The sequence below is a fragment of the Buceros rhinoceros genome, unplaced genomic scaffold (genome assembly GCF_000710305.1).
Source record: "Buceros rhinoceros silvestris isolate BGI_N320 unplaced genomic scaffold, ASM71030v1 scaffold7531, whole genome shotgun sequence".
Classification (NCBI taxonomy): Eukaryota; Metazoa; Chordata; class Aves; order Bucerotiformes; family Bucerotidae; genus Buceros; species Buceros rhinoceros.
The window spans coordinates 43248-59379 of NW_010393628.1; positions in this window are offsets into that span (position 1 = coordinate 43248).

Sequence of the window (16132 nt, forward strand, 5' to 3'; positions counted from 1 at the left end):
CTGCTGAGAAATAGCATATTTAATTACAGTAATAGTATGACAAAACACCAGATAACTACAGTTACAAAAGGAATCATTCCTACATGTATCATGCAGATTGTAGAAGCAACAGTAATTTCGGAAGCAAGCTGAGGGGGCTGGAATCAGACTGTTGAAACTGGGTTTGAACTATTTATAATTTAGCAAGTTTAAAAGTATTTTGCATGAGGTGATACTTGAGATGTTTTCGGCTGAGTCTCCAGGGAGAACTGCTTCTCTTGATCCAAGGCAGCATGTGGCCTTGTAAGATATAGGGACATGCCTGAAATGGAAGAAGGTTTTAACTAGGAATTTGTAACTCACTAAATGAAATAGCTCATTCTTTTCAACTCTCAACACAGTCCACTTCCGAACTGCTAAAGGTAGGAAAAAATAAGACAGTCATTGCTCTGAAGTAGCTATTCAATATGGAGACAGTACAGTAGGTATTTTTTCTGAATTTTTTTTTCAAGACCAACAACAACAAAAAAAAAACACGTAAAAGCAAGGAAGGTTTGCTCAATGGCATGGAGAAACTGTTTTTTCTTTGTGGTAGACTGTAAAATGAGCACTGAAAGGGAGGGAAAATACTCATGTAGCCAGGGTTCAAGAACGTCAGCATTCAAACACTGCCACTGCAACTAACTGCACCAAGGGCCTAATACAACGCATGCTGAAATCAACAGGAGTCATTCCGTCAGCTGGGATGGATGTTGGATCAGGTTCAGCACAACACAGAAACGCAAACTCCGCAGCCCTTGCTCTCAGAGGAGCTTTCCACTATGTCAGCTGAAGTAAACTCTCCATTAGCTGAGTTGGTATTGTCGTCTGCAATACTGAACACATAAGCAATTCTGCAAAATAAGCCATATGCTAGAAGGCACTGATAGGCACCAGCTTCAGGTCTGGACAGATCTTCAGAAGCGCCATGTCTGTGCTCTGTATGAGCTGTGATGTGCATTATGCAACGTTTCTGCTCAGCAGAATTAGACTTTGCTGTTCTTAATTTTGATTTTTAATCAAAAGACTGTATTTCATAGTTACTCAACAAAGACTCTTCCCCAGGTTGGGGACTAACATGCAGGGAGATGGAGAAGGTTGTTTCTGAACCTGTGCTCTGGTCTGTGTTGTGACCCAGGCAAAGTTGCTGTAGCTTCCTCCATCATTATTCAATTGCTAAAATAGCACAGACAGTTAACTAGGGACCAGAAAATGCTGCCCGTGTTCTATTGTGAATGTGCCCTCTTGCCATTCACAACCTGAAATCCTAGTCTTGCAAAAGTTTGCTTTTTATTTACAGTCCACTAAGTACATATGTGGAGCTAGATAATACAGTCTTTGTCAGAGGTGCAAGCAGTAAAGTATTACAGTATAGCTGACATCTCTGAAGCTAGAATACAACCCAATCAAACTTACAGAACTGATAAAATTTGGTGCTGCAACTCTTGCAAAGTTTTTGCAGCGCTCTGAATTGCTTGACTATAGAATAGTTCTGAAATCATCATTATGGTTTTGCCATAAAAACACACTACATCAGTGCCAGGGAATAGTGTCCTTTGTTGCACTGATTTAGTGCTCTATTCCAACCGTCTTCTCATCGGGAATTGGTCACCAGGGACAACTCAAAAGTGTTTTGCTGCTTTTAAGTAAGAAATCTAAATTACTGGAAGCTTCAGGTGGAGGTGTATGTTATCTTTTGCTGCCAGAAATCCCTCAGTCCTTTGCATCAATAAAACTGATTGATTGTAAATTTGCTAATCCTGTGGAAAGTGGCTTTATCATCCTCTAGTAAATGGGGATGGAAGGCAGTAGTACAGTAGGTGCAGTATCATGTAGGTGATGAGTCAGAACTCCCACAGTCCAGCATATGCTGGGGTTGTTTGGTTTGAAGAGGAAATCTAGGGCTACATTATAAATGTACCTTTAGCCCTAAGTATGCTTTGTTTATCTCTTACTTCTTAGACAACTAACTTTATATTAGGTAGTAAAGTATTTCTTCCCGTGCAGAGGAAGAGGAAGTTTTGGTCTCACACTACCACTGCACATCTGACGACAAGAGAAAACATTAACCGTATGTATCTTTGATGTATCTCTGGTGATATGGTACATGGCACAACAGGCACCAATCCCGCTATGTAAAACCTGTTAAAGAATCTCACTGACTCTTGTAGTTCATTGAGCCTGGGAACTTGTTCAGTAACTCCCGAGCTTTAATCACTTGGGTTTTCTGTCCTCCCTTCTGCCCCTCAGGAGCAATGTAAATTTAAATGAAAGATGGTTTGCAATGTTTTGAAATAACACGGTGTATGTTAACTTGTAAGTGTCAAATATCATTAGACCTGATGGGAAGGATGAAAAAGACTGTATTCTGAGCCATGCAGAAATGTACTGTTTGTTACACAAGCTTGCAGCAGAGCTCCCACCCCTGCACGTTTCCTACTGCTTTTCCATATTGCTGCAGGTGATACTAGAGAGCTAGACAAAAAGAAAGAGATTTTACTTTTTCAAAGCTGCGCCTTTCCTTCTTTCATCTCTTCTCTGCTTATCTCTTGCTGTTGTTCAGACCCCCCTCTAGGAGGAAGATTAAAGAACAATATGGAAAAACAAAGGCAATAACAAGAATGGTTTATTTTTATTTTCACGAAACCTTTCTCAAGAGTTTCAGCTCTCAAATGCTTACCTTCAGATTTTAATTTTGTTGATGGGGTTTTGTGTTTGAACACGTTCCACTCTGCCATAAACACTCTTTGTGCCATTTCCAGTGTCAGGAAGGGAAATCTGGGGCTCGTATTGATTGTGTAAAGGTACAGTTACAAGGAGGCACAGATGGAAGATAACACGTTGGTGAGATCTTTCTCTTTATCTAGCCACCCGTTCATTTATTGTTCGTTTCCATCTGTCTTTGCCTGGCTTCCAAGATTGCATCGTGTATGTCTCTAAGTGCTGTTAAGTGCCAGAAATTTAACTGAGTGCCGCATTCATGCTACTTTCCCTTACTTCAAGGAGAAATAGTGTTTAGTTATACTGAATTGGGTTTGTGTTCAGTGGTTTTTATAGGATTTTTTTTTAATATAGTTGTTCCTAGGTCTGCAGAAGGCTTTTACAACAGGTTTAGTGTGTAGCCTATCTTAACCAAAGATATGTTACCTATGCTGTAGGACACATGCTTCAGGGGTTTTTTTTTTTCCTTCAGTGCTCCTATCTTTATTTGCTTTGCAAGTTTTGAATCCTTATCCTGCCTTTTCAGCTGCCTTGTCTCTTGATACTTTTTTATTATTTTCTCTAAGATTTACTCAGCAAAAAATGTTCAGGTTTTGTTAGCATGGGAAGGGTAGGTAGAATTGTATACAGGTTTTAAGGTGACTTTCCTGCATTCTAAGCAGGTCTGATCCCAATGGTAGGGACATAAGCACCTGGCCTCTGTCTCCCCAGCTGGAGCATGGAGAATGCTAATGCTACTCCCTCAACTGCAAAGGGACAGTTGAAAAGGCTGGTTAAACAGTATTAACTGCTGACTGTTTTATGTGCTATGCTGATAGTTTCAAAGTGCTGCAGCCTCAGAAAGACTCACAAAACCTGCTGTTCTAAATCACACTTGACATTTTGTTCAGATAAACACCACTATTTTCCATGTAACATGAACATCTCTGTATATGAGAATGCAGTCAGTTGTTTGGATTACCAGCAGCTTTAGGTGAGAGGAGTGAAATGACCCAAAATAAAACCACTAAAATCTCATAGAAATCTGCATAGAGTAATGATGGAAATGTCCAGTGAACTGAATGATGCGATGCTAACAATTCCTGCATATGGAAAACGTGATACGGCTGCTGTGAAGTTACCACAGCCAGAGCTAATGACCTGGTGCTGATGTCAGGAGCTTTTAGGGAGACACTACGGGATATGACCCAGGTCAGATCTGCAGCTGAGAGGGGATATATATTTTGAAGAAAAGATCAGGAGATGGATGTAAGAGTACTTATCTTCAGGTCAGCAGAGCGAGATCATAATTATAAAGACTTAAAATATAAATTCTGTCATCTTTCAACACCTAGATGTGGTTACTGCTTTGTTCTCGGTGTGATTCTTTTTTAACTGTTCGTTCATTCATTCATCCTTTCTCTGATGCCTTGTCTTGAAATAACAATTGTGTGAATTGACTGCAAAATTCCACAAAGTTACATAAGCTTTTAACAGATTCTCAGCCTTAGGAGTAAAAAGAAATCTTTCTTCGTTTCTACTTCCAGGATCCTTGTCCTCTCTCCTGTTGAGGATAGGTGCACTCATCTACTCTGTTAGCTCTATGTGCGAAGTAGTTAAATGCTGCTAGACATTGCATGTCACCTATGATATGCCACACAACCCTATCAGTAGTTCCTATGCTGTTGTGAAAAGAAAAATCATTTGCAAGTTATTCTTCAAGTTTGTCTCAAGACAAACATCTATTTCTTTGTGGTTAAATACGTTAATTTTTTTCATTATTATTTTTCACTCCCTTGAGAATACTTCTTTATGCAGTAGACTTCTGTGAAAGCCATTTGGGTAAGAATTATAGGATTAAGAAATGCAGGATTAGAAACTTCCTTCATAGAAAAAAAACATTGTTTTCTCTCTAAGCAATTATTTTATTCGATACACCTGGAAGTTCCCCAAAACTTCATGCCTCAGTTTTTGAAGAGAGTAATACCACCATGATCATTCCCCACAATTGCTTTCACAATATGCATTAAAATATGTGTTATATATTTATAGTGGACAGAGATACAACGTGTATCTTCATGTCTTGTAAATAAATGTTGTTTTCTGTTTGCTAGCCAATTTCATGCTATTAGCCTTTCTGAGATACAATCCTGTTGAAGTCTTAGGTGATGTGTTTTGTTTCCTGCCTTTTTATAACATTTCAGTAGTTTGGGACCTGAATTATAATACATTCCTCAATCTGATGTATTTTGTTATTTTACATTTAAAGTTACATGGTCACCACAGTGCTGCTAGGATGTTCAGAGTGAAAGGAAAATAATCTAGTGTTTTTCTTCAACCTGTTTTGCAAACTTGGCAACACCAAGTTGCAAATTGGTGTTGGCATGTGCTGTTCCTCAGATAGTGTTAAGGGTGTTTCCCAGTGTGAGGGGTTGCCAGTCTGTGTAAAAATACCACAACCAGCATCTTTGCCATATTCCGTTAGAGAATCCGAGGACATAGGAAAATTGTTTCTAATGTCTGCTGAGCTCTGACCATCTGGGTATGGGAGATGTCATGTCAGAAGCCACCCATTATAGATTAGACTAGTTGCTCTGGCTTCCCTGACTATTAAGACACTGTAATTGTGTTACTGATTTCCCCAACATAGTCAATCCCATCTGCAGAAAATGTTTTCATGTAGTACTCTCACCAAGGTATGCAACAGCCAGCTTCATCACCATTCTCCTTGGCACCTCTGCCTGCAGATGCAGAGATAACTGCACTGTCTAGGATGTTCTTAGGAGATCCCTTGGGGTAGGACTAATTCCTTAATGACTACCACGAGTTACTCCAGTAGTTCCTGTTGCCTTTTTTCAGGGAAGAGGATGTGTTTCTGTTCTGAGAAATGCACTAGATTTTCCTCAAAGTGTTCATGAAAGAGGAAGAGGTAGCCATTACACTGTCACGTAAGCTGCTTTTCCAACCCCACAGTTATCTGGCAATAAATGCTTGGAGAGGCGTAAGACGAAGTTGTGAAATTGAATCATGATATCTCAACAGATGGTCATAAGCAGCCTAAACAGGAGGTGAGTGCATCATATGTTTGACTTGACTCTGAGAAGATTTATACAGTTGTGTTCTACCCTAAAAGGACATACCTAAATGCCTTTGCTAATCTAGATCTATACTACATCAACTTTCAAATATGTACAATATCTCCATTGAACTGTAAGGAAGGTTATTGGTGGTTCTGAGCCAGGAGGCATGTAAAAAATGACAAAGGGGAATAGGCTCCTATTGAATTTACCAGCACAAGTTGATGAATTGTATGTGAAAAGGGAGGTTGGACGTATAAATATGTTCTACATCCTCTCCATGACAGGCTATGGAATATTTATTATAAATGGAGACATAACGCAGGAATAATCTTCCCCATGACCTCACTGTGACAAACCGGCTTTCTAATTCTTGCTGAGTGCTGATTATTACTTGGCTAACACTCTGAGCTAAAGATGAAGCATGTGCTAAGTTGCAGGAATTCTTACAAATAGTCTGAGATTTTTTCAGAGGGGCAATTTTAAGGACACATTCATGTTTTTACTTGCAGAATTTTTTCTCTAAAGCACATGAGGAGATCCACATATGTGCAAAACCTTCAGGCAAATAATATTAATGTAATTGCTCATTTATGCATTGTGTTTAGTGCCTGGTTCAGTGAGGCAGGCTTGCGAAGCGGAGGTTAGAGAGCTTGGCTCCATGCTATGAAAGGCACTCTCATTAGGAGGTGTATATTAAAGGAGCAGGTGTAACATTAACCAATTTGCTTCAATTTTTATCAACTCGGAGAGAATGCTGCTGGCAAAGGTAGGTCAGAAATAGATAGGAGTAACATGGAAGAGTACAGAGGTTCCTTGATGAGTTTTGTCGCTTAGTGGAATCATTTGAAGCATATTTATGTACAGACTTTCCTCACAGAGGGAAGCAAGGACCCTGCTTCTTGTAGCAGTGCAGCTGTTCTGCCATGTACTTCTACACAGTGCTTTTGGAAGGCTAGAGAGAAGAGCTACAGTGAAACCACAGAAAGAAACAGGAGGACAATGAATTAAGAATTGTGCCATTCTCCGTGCAAGGTTTCACCGTTGTACCTTCTTGATGATTTTACCATGGTCTGAATTAAAACAAAGCTACTTCTGGTCTGTACTTGAAGGTGGCAATGCCCTTAAGCAAAGACTCACCAGATCTGTCTGGTGAGGCCATCTCCTCTCTGGACCTGTAATGTAGCTGTAAGAAGCCAACCTATCTAGTGTGCTCTGAGCAGTGTAACATAGACTATACACTTCTTAGCTTTAACCCAGACACATTTTAATCTAGCAAGCAGTCAAGCCAGTCAGATCTACCTAAACAGTCGTCTAGTTTGATCAGTTCCTCTTATGCTTACATAGCAACAAACCATGGTTGGGGGCCCTCTACAAGCTCTTTCTTCCCATGTTTCAGAGCCCATTAGCGGTAGCCTCTTTGCAGTTTTGTTCCACTGGCCTCTTGATGTGTAGATACAGCAACAAGGGGGGGAAAAAAGGAGTTTTCAGGTCTTACTGAACAGCAAGAATAGCACACTTCTGGGGATGGCTGTTACAGCATTTCATCTAATAATGTCCAAAAAGAGTGTGAAGGATGGATTTATCATTCATTTGGTAATAATCTAAACAAATGTAACTTGCTTTTAAAGGTTTCCCATATGACATAAGTGTTTGTTTGCAACTTATTCTACCATCTCAACAAGCAGTCTATTTCTGTGATACAACACTTCTATTCTGAAATTAAGACTACTAGGGGAGATCAGTGGAGAGAATTGTCTTACTTGATGAGTGTAAAACATCAAATAGAATGAGCAAACACCTCTTTTAAGTTCTAGATGAGCTGTAGGAAGTTTTTGTTTCTGTGAAGTTTCACAGACTGCCTGAATTTAAATCTCCTAAATCTGTGAAAACAGAGGTTTGGGCTTTTTAATTTCTTTCTAAAATATGAGCCTTTCTCCAAAACTAGGTAGGCTCAGCACTGAGCAACACTGACAAGAGAGAAAATCTATCTCCAGGCTCAGCAGTGTTTTTCTATTGGCTCTGTCATCTGAGCCCAGCGGTATTATCAATGCAAGCGTGCTGTTAATCCATGTAATGTTATTAAACCAGTAGGTATATCTTAGTTTCTCAGATAGTCAGCATTGCTCCTGTTCTACAAAAAGTGTGACAACTTTGTGTCTCTGTGGTTGTTTTCGCTAAAATGGAACAAATCAGGTTTTGCAAGCAAGTCAACCAGCAAATACAAGGGTTTTTTTCTCTTGTTCTTGATATGACTTTGAAACTTTCCTACCTGCGAAGAGTGTCAGGCAAGTCACATCTGCAGAGCAGCTTTTGGAAGCACACGCTGCATTAGTTGGTCTGCTTTCAATTCCTTGAATTCTTTCAGTTCCTGCTTAGACTGTTCACTTAATATGGCAGAGCAGCAGTATTGGGCAAATTGTCACATGAATGAACTGAAGTCCTAGAACAGAATTGCAGGCTGTGCCTGAACTTATCTGTAGGTTCAGAAGTTGTTCATGTTACTGTTTCTACAGGCTTAAGTTCTGTAATGTCCTATGGCTATTAAGCGTTACCTCACAGTTGTGTCAGAACAAAAGGTCATGGGAAAAAGACAATAATCTGAGTCAGGCTTCACAAGCAGGAACAGAGGTCAAATACTCTCAGAAGGGGTCCCCTAGACATGTGATGGGAACACACCGTTAAATTACTCCAGGGAAACTCTGATATTCTGAAGGACTGCTTTTAGGGATCGTCACTGAAAAAAAATTGACCTCATAATGTAGAAATTAGTGCCATGAAGTCACTACATATACATATATGTAGGAAGCTCAACATAGTCATGGCTTCAGAGCTAAAGGAACTGTTCAGGTTCTGTACTTCTGTAAATGTGATCACAGTATAATACGACCTTAATACAGCAGCACTGAGCGACTTGCTTTCTTTGGCCAAATTAAATACAAGTCTTAACCTAACTTTGTTGCCTTAACCTCTAATACTTAGAGAGAAAAAGTCTTCTAAACTTTGCTAATAAGATCTGCGTATCTGTACTAAACTGGAGAAGCACACAGAGGAATCATGGAGGCTGTGGAGACTGTCCCTTTAAAGAGATTTGTGTAACTAAATGATAACTGGAAGCCCATTTCTCGATGAAATTCCTGGAAAAACTGCAGCGCTAGAAGTAAGATTAAAAACTCAGCATGGAGGAATGGAGTTCCTAACAGCAGAGCTGGAAGCCCCAGCAGCTGAGGAAGTGGCTGGCAGAAGTTCAGACCAAAATGTCACACACAGCACCTGCAAGTGTTGCACTCCAGCAGCAGGAGAACCAGTGGCCCATTTAGGGATCACTTGTAGGTCACCCCAAGTGGAGGAGTATGACTCTGTAGTGGAGATGTTTCAGAAGGTCTGTGCTCCATGTTGTATGTCTTTCCAACAGCTAGAATTTAATCTTGTTAAGTTATAATTTTGCTAAGACTCCCTGATTTGACATTTAAAAACAAGCAACATTCAGAAGTTACTGTAAGATCTAGAATGCAGCCTTGAGATGACAGAGAAAACACTGTAGTAAACAAAATGCATTCAGGGACAGGATGAGTCTTGTGAAACTTAATACTGGATATGTTTGAACTCACAGTACATAAAAAAAAATTAAACCAAAAGCCTATGCTTAAAAATACTCAGGCCGAGGAAAGGAGGAATCACAAGAAGAAACTGCAGGACTTTGCAGGACCATGGCAACCAGTACCTGTTATACTGAAGTGGATTAAATAATTCATAAACACAAATTAATTAATTTTTAAGTATCTACTTAAAGCAAACTGGAGATTCTTATCATTCCAATTCTCATGGAGTATAAATTTTACGACTTACTGTTAATAAGTGTGGCTGGGAAAGGAGGTGGTGGAATACTGTGCTTTACAGATACCCCAACTCTTTAATGCCAAAGCCTTAATTGTCCGAGTTGGAACTGGGACACTGAAAAGTGCTTGTCTCAGATGTCTCAGCCCGGTCACAGACCACCACAGCATCATGGCACAAATTCCTCCCTGGGTACAAAAGACATGAAAACTGAGGTTTGTGGAGGGAGATGACAGAAGTGTGAGTTTGCCCGGATCTCTTCTTTTGGTGGTGGTACCCAGGCTCCCTCTGGTGACACCCTTTAGGGACTGGTGAGCTGCCATTGCACGTAAGGAAGGCAGTGAGATTTGAGTTTGTATTCCAGTTGCTGGGCTGATAGTAGATCTGCTGATTGTAGATCTGTGGGAGGATAAAGGGGCTGTAACTCTTATCCGGAATAAATAAATACTGTTTCTCATCCTCCACAGATTTTGTGTGGAACCTTTGTGCATATGTTCAGCTTCTACACAGAAGCACACCATATGTGCGGGCTAGCTCTTCCTGACATATGAAGAAATAAGAAATCAGCAAATGGCACTAGCCCCACATGTCTGGAGAGTTTCAGAACTGGAGCTCTGAGGGCTGGATGACAGTAAATTCTTAAGGAACAAAGAGAAATTGGGACAGAAGAGGAGCAACCAGGGTGGAAAGGAAAGACCTGGAGCGCAGTGTGCAATATCAGTGTGAGTGAGCGGAGCCGTGTGAGGCTAGGAAGATTTGGAGTGAGACCTAATTAAAATCATCTGGCCCTCGTGAGGAAGATTTCTTTTTCCTTGCAATTATTGTGTGTGTGTCGAAGATATTTAATTAGGCGTGTAGAGATGATGTTTCTGTGAGGAATTCAAAGCGCACTTATATCTATTTTTAGTATATTATATATCGTTGGACTTAGGGACTACAAACACTGCACTGTCTAGAAGAACAAAGAAACTCTATGTCCAAGGCTGTAGCAATGGTTTAGGATTGACATGATCTGCAGCTGTGACAGTTCTTTTTCAGGCATTTAATCTGCTTTTTTGGAAGGTGGTAAATATCTAAGTAGAAATTCTGCAGCATCCCAAACCCTGTCATCAGCAGGGTTTAATTGTTTCTCCTTTGACCTACTCACCATTCTGCAGCTATTCTGTGGCATATAATATTAGATGAAACTTTGGGGAGCCGTGGTTTCAGTAAGGTTTTCCACTAGTGTCTTAATTTTTTATTTCAGCTGATCTTTTTTTTTTTTTCTTCCCAGTGATCACAGTTATAGAAAGAGACCACCTGGGAGCTTGCTTCTCGCAAGTGGTAATTTAGCAAGCAGTGGTTAATAGGTAACCGCCGGACTGACAAGGTGCCAACTCTGGCGGCTGCATTATAATTCCAGACATTCTGCGTCTTCCTAACGCGAGATGAAGTCGCACATTGCGGCTCTGTCACACGCAGAGTGCTAGCACAGATATGAGAACTGAAGTGTGTAACTTTGTCAGAAGTCTCCCTGGAATAACTTTGCAAAGGCAAACTCAGAAATCATACCTGCATGTTTTCCTGTGGACTTTTATGGCTGAGGCCTTGCTTTTTCTTTTCTTTGACAGAGCTAGAATTTGGCACACGCAACTACCAAATGCAAGTGCTGGTCCTGATATAAGCCGGGCTCGTAGGTGCTTTCTTCTTACTCAAAACACTTCATGTTATTTTCACAACCACGTTCAAATTCAGGTTAGCAGAAGTGGTAGAATAGAAACACACCGGAGAAGCAGGCTCTCTGTGCAAATTCCCAGGGGCAGGTCTAAGGATCTTTCCCTCTGGACTTTGCTCCTTGTTAATATATTGCATCGTGTAAGGGTTTTCAGTCATGTTTTGATTTAGAAATGGGTAGGTAAGAAAAAGATGAGGTGAATATATATATATGTGCATATGTGTATAGATACACACGTACACTTGTTCCTAAACAAAATTTTGAAGTTCACTTAACCTTCAGACATCTTTTTTAATACTTGAACTCTCACCCAAATATTCATTTCTAGAATTGCAATGGGATGAGGATTCTTGTCTCACAGCTGTAAAGTAATTCAGGAGCCGTTCTGCTTTGCTACTGCATTGACTATGAGGTGAAAAAACCTACAAAATTCATTGCTAGTTTTAGCACTGTATTTGCAGTTGTCTCCAACCTCTGTAAGAGTTCAATGAATTTTCTTCCAGCTCTTGATTCCTCACTAAACTCACTAGGTGGCTGTCTAAGAACACACATACTCTTCTCCTTTCTGAAACACTGCTGTGCCATTCCCTGATCTCACACTGGAGAGCACCCTCTTATCAGCCACAGCAGGTACCAGCTGCAAGGTCTGGGCTGAGGGAACCCACCCCCACGGTGCTGGACACCAGTACTGTGACTGGGTTTCAGTTTTATTCTCCAAGACAGAATTTAGTATTTATGCCAACTAAGTCCATGCCTCACTTGAATGACTTCCAGGTTTTTGAATTCTATGTGGTATTCATAGGAGTTAGGTAGAAACAGGGAATAAAGTATACTGTGCGTAACTACGGCTAGTTTCTTCCAGTAAACTAGAGGAGTGAAGCAAAGGAGCTTCCAGAATCTGAAAATTGTGATGCGTGTGTGAGGGGATAGACTGAGAAAAAAATATGCACTGTTCACTTAACATCCGTCTTGTTGTTGAAGTCCTTATTACCAGATGTGGCTTGAGTTTGGCTTGTATGCACTGAATTTGTATGGTTGAGTCCTTTAACTTAAGGGAAATTGTTTCAGATTGAGATGAAAATTGGACCCCAAGGCTCAGGCTGAGCTGAGCTTTGGGCATGTATCTCAGTTTTCCAATGCTTTTCAGTGGAAACCCTGACTTAGGAAGGAAACTATGTGTGGATCTATCTCCAGTTCATGTGTCATCCTATTGTCTGCAGTACTGCAGAGTTTAAGCAGGGAATAAGACCACACAGGAATGCATCTCTCTAGAGCACCTCTGAATCTTACATGTTTTGTGTGACTCAGTACTAGCCCGGAAACATGAGGCAGGGAATAAGCAGTATCTTGTCTCTTTGCCTGCGACTGCAGCAAAGCTGAATCTGCACATGGCTGGGAATGGTGTTAATTGCTTATGCATGGAGAAACAAGGGGGAGAATAGTCGGGAATATGAATGTTATCTGTACTTAATCAGTTCGTTCCCATCCCTGTCTTTTCAACAGAATCCTTACATTCCATAAAACAGTAATTTTTCATTTAGTTTAGCCTTGTTGAAAAACTTAGATTTACCTGACACTTTAACAATTTTCAGTTGGAAACACTGAAACTAGATACTTAGTCTGAGGGCTGGGTCAACTCCATATCTTCCAGAAAATCTCAGACTGTGAAATAGTTTGTTTCCTGTCATCAGGACACAAAATGCTGATGTACAACTCCCCAGTGCCTTCTGGGAGTTGTAATTTGCTAAAGAGACCAGATCTGGTCTTTTTTGGCACCTTGCAACTGCACGATACCTTTTCCACATGAAGATAAATGCGCAGTTTTAAGCCTTCATTTGCCATAAATCTTAATTTGCATATTGCAAGTTTAGCTACAATAATAACAGATTGCCAAAATGTTTTTGCCTGGCTGTCAGGCGAGTAGGAAAGAGAGCGTTTTTGGCACAGAGTCTGCAGGATTAATATGAAACGCTAGAACATGATATTGGAGCTGATCAAACCGCACAACCTACACCTGAGGGGGATTTTTCTCATGGAATTCATAAAAATGTCCTTGTTTTCTCTTGATTAGATGTGACTGTTAAGTTTTAAATAGAAAGCAGCAACTTGTGCATGGACAGCAGTGGGAGCTGTACTGTTCCAAAGCCATAACTTTTAATCAGCGTAGTTCCCTGTCAAAGCGGATTACCCCAAGACACTTCACAGCCCTCTCTGCTCCCCACCCCCTGATGGCTTCAGGGGGGAGCTTTGGAACAGGAGTAGAGAAGTAGTGAAAAAGGGGATGCAATTGTCCGAGAGAGACAGAGCTATGTGCCAAAATGTCTGAGGGTTTCAGGACTGTATGATTCTCACATTATTGGTACTTTATTTTTTCATCGACTGCTGTTTTTCAAAAGGCAAATGCACTGTTTGCCGTCTGCCCTGTGTAGTTAGTATGCCACAGTAACACAATTTGGAAACTGAGGTGTAAACTCTCCTTTCAAAGAGTCCTTGAAGGATGCTGGCTGGGATCCATCCAGTAGGCATGAGGTTCAGAAGGTTAATGAGAAGTTCAGGGAAGAGCATTTACAAAAGCCAGCACCAAGAATAACCCAGTTCTCGAAGTACTTGGTGCTGGGCAAAGTGTGCTGGTGTAATCTAGGAAGCTGGGGAACTACTTTAACTCTGGCTGTTTCCTGAATGAGAAGACAGAGCATGAATATGAAATACGTTGGCTTAATTAAGTTCCTTATATAAAAAAAGAGCTCAATTAACAGCCCTTAAGACCTATGCAATATGTGTTGTACGTATGTGGATAAAAAGAGTTTGGAGGGCAGATTCTAAAACTGGCCTTGTTAAAGGAATCTCTGCTCTGTCCTAAAAGGAGAACTTTAATCTCCCTTTAAGCCCTTTAATCTCTCAGCAGATCAGTGCTGTTAATGTACCAGTTAACACGAGGGTCCCATTGTGCCCTCATGGAGACATGAGGTGTGAGTGTGCTTGCCCTAAATAAAATGAACCGTTTAACCAAACTAATCAAAGAGGGGGAGTGGGTATAGTGAGCTGGAGAGAGGTGGTTAAAGGGCTGAAAGGGATCACTTGTTTTATCAAATCCAGTCTCCGCCCACCACACACTGCCCTCTCATAGGTGTAGAGCCCAGAAGGCACCAGAACAGTATGTGCTCTTCTGTTCCCCTTCCTCCCTTCCTTCCCCAGTGCGAGTCTAAGAAACTGCAAAGCACTGTCTGCCACTTACAGCAGGCTTGGTACAAAAGGTCAAAGACTCAAAACCTGGTAGTTCACAGAAGTTAAAATATGTGCAATAATACTAGGAATGTATTTGAAAATGTCCAGATGAGTCAGAAAAAATCCTCTTTCTTGACCATAAATTTACATTAGGTATAAAGAGAAAGTGAGCAAATCACTCAACCAACAAGACTATTGGCCAATCCTATATGGTATCTCATCTCTGCTTTTTGTGAGTCAGAAGATAAATTCCCTTCTATTTTGTGTTTCCAAGTTACTCTTCAACCCATTCTTGGCCCCTGCTGAAGACCAGCAGAAACAGTGGAGAGTGGGTCAAATTCATCACAATGCAAATACTGCGCTCTTGAATCAGCGTGGCTAACACAGGGGTAGAAGCTGGAGATTAGCAGATGCTTCTGACACTTGAGCGAGCTGTTTGCTTAGCTGAACAATAAGCTTATAACGAGTTCGTGATTTTCACGGCAAGTTCTACTGCGATTGAGGAACAACAACAAAAGTCAACAATAGATGTTAACTGGCCACAAGTCACGATGCCAGTTCAAGTTCAGAATATACAGTAGATGTATATCACAGTAGCCCATATACCAACAGCTGATGCTTTTCAAATTAAATGTTCCCATTTGCTTATGTACAATTCTGGTTTTGCAGCTAGTATTTTAGAAGTGGACACCAGAACCCTCACAATTAAATTGTGGTAAATGAACAGTTTGAAGAAGTATATACTGTATTTAATTGGAGAGGACTGTGCTTACAGCCTGTCATTGTCTGCGTTGGTTGACCACACATCAGCAAAGGCAAGAATGAGTAACGTCCTGGTAGTTCTGGGCAACTTGGCATTTGCAGTCTATTTTTACAAAGTCTGAGCTGATGAGCTTTCTGCTGACAGGCAACATCTCTGGCTGGAAAGGAACTGTTCTGATCCAGTTAAAATATTATCTGTCAATGGAGGGTGCTGTACAGTTAAAGTAAATTCTTTGAAAGTTAAAATTCTTTTAATGGACTGGGAAGTAGAGTATCTTTTTGTGGAGGGTGAAATAATTATTTGTATGTTGAATCTTACTCAGCTCCTATGGATAAATATCATCAATATAATGAATAATCTATAAACACCTTCTGCAGGGTTTATCTGTTTGTGTCATTTGGGGAAAAAATCAGTGACATCTGTTTGGATACTAAAAGTGTAACTAGAAAGCTTATTCTGTCTTTTTCAATGAAAAGTTATTATTTCAGCTACCAAAAGCCCCCAGAATGAAAGCCACGGAATATTTTGTGTAATAGCTTATAAAAATCATTTTTGAAGGCGCATTTTGAGGAAATAGAGAGACCTCAATTAATTTTTAGTTGCTAACAAACAGCTACGTTGAATATACAGTGTGGAAATGTGAGTTCTGCTGCTCTGAGGAACACATTGCACCACAACGGCTTTCCCTGTGAGATGAGTCTTAACTGCATCCAGGGAAAACCTTAATGGCATTTTCTCCCACGTTCCTTATGGAAAGAAAATGGGGCCACTTCTGTGGTGCCCCCATGCTTGAGCCCC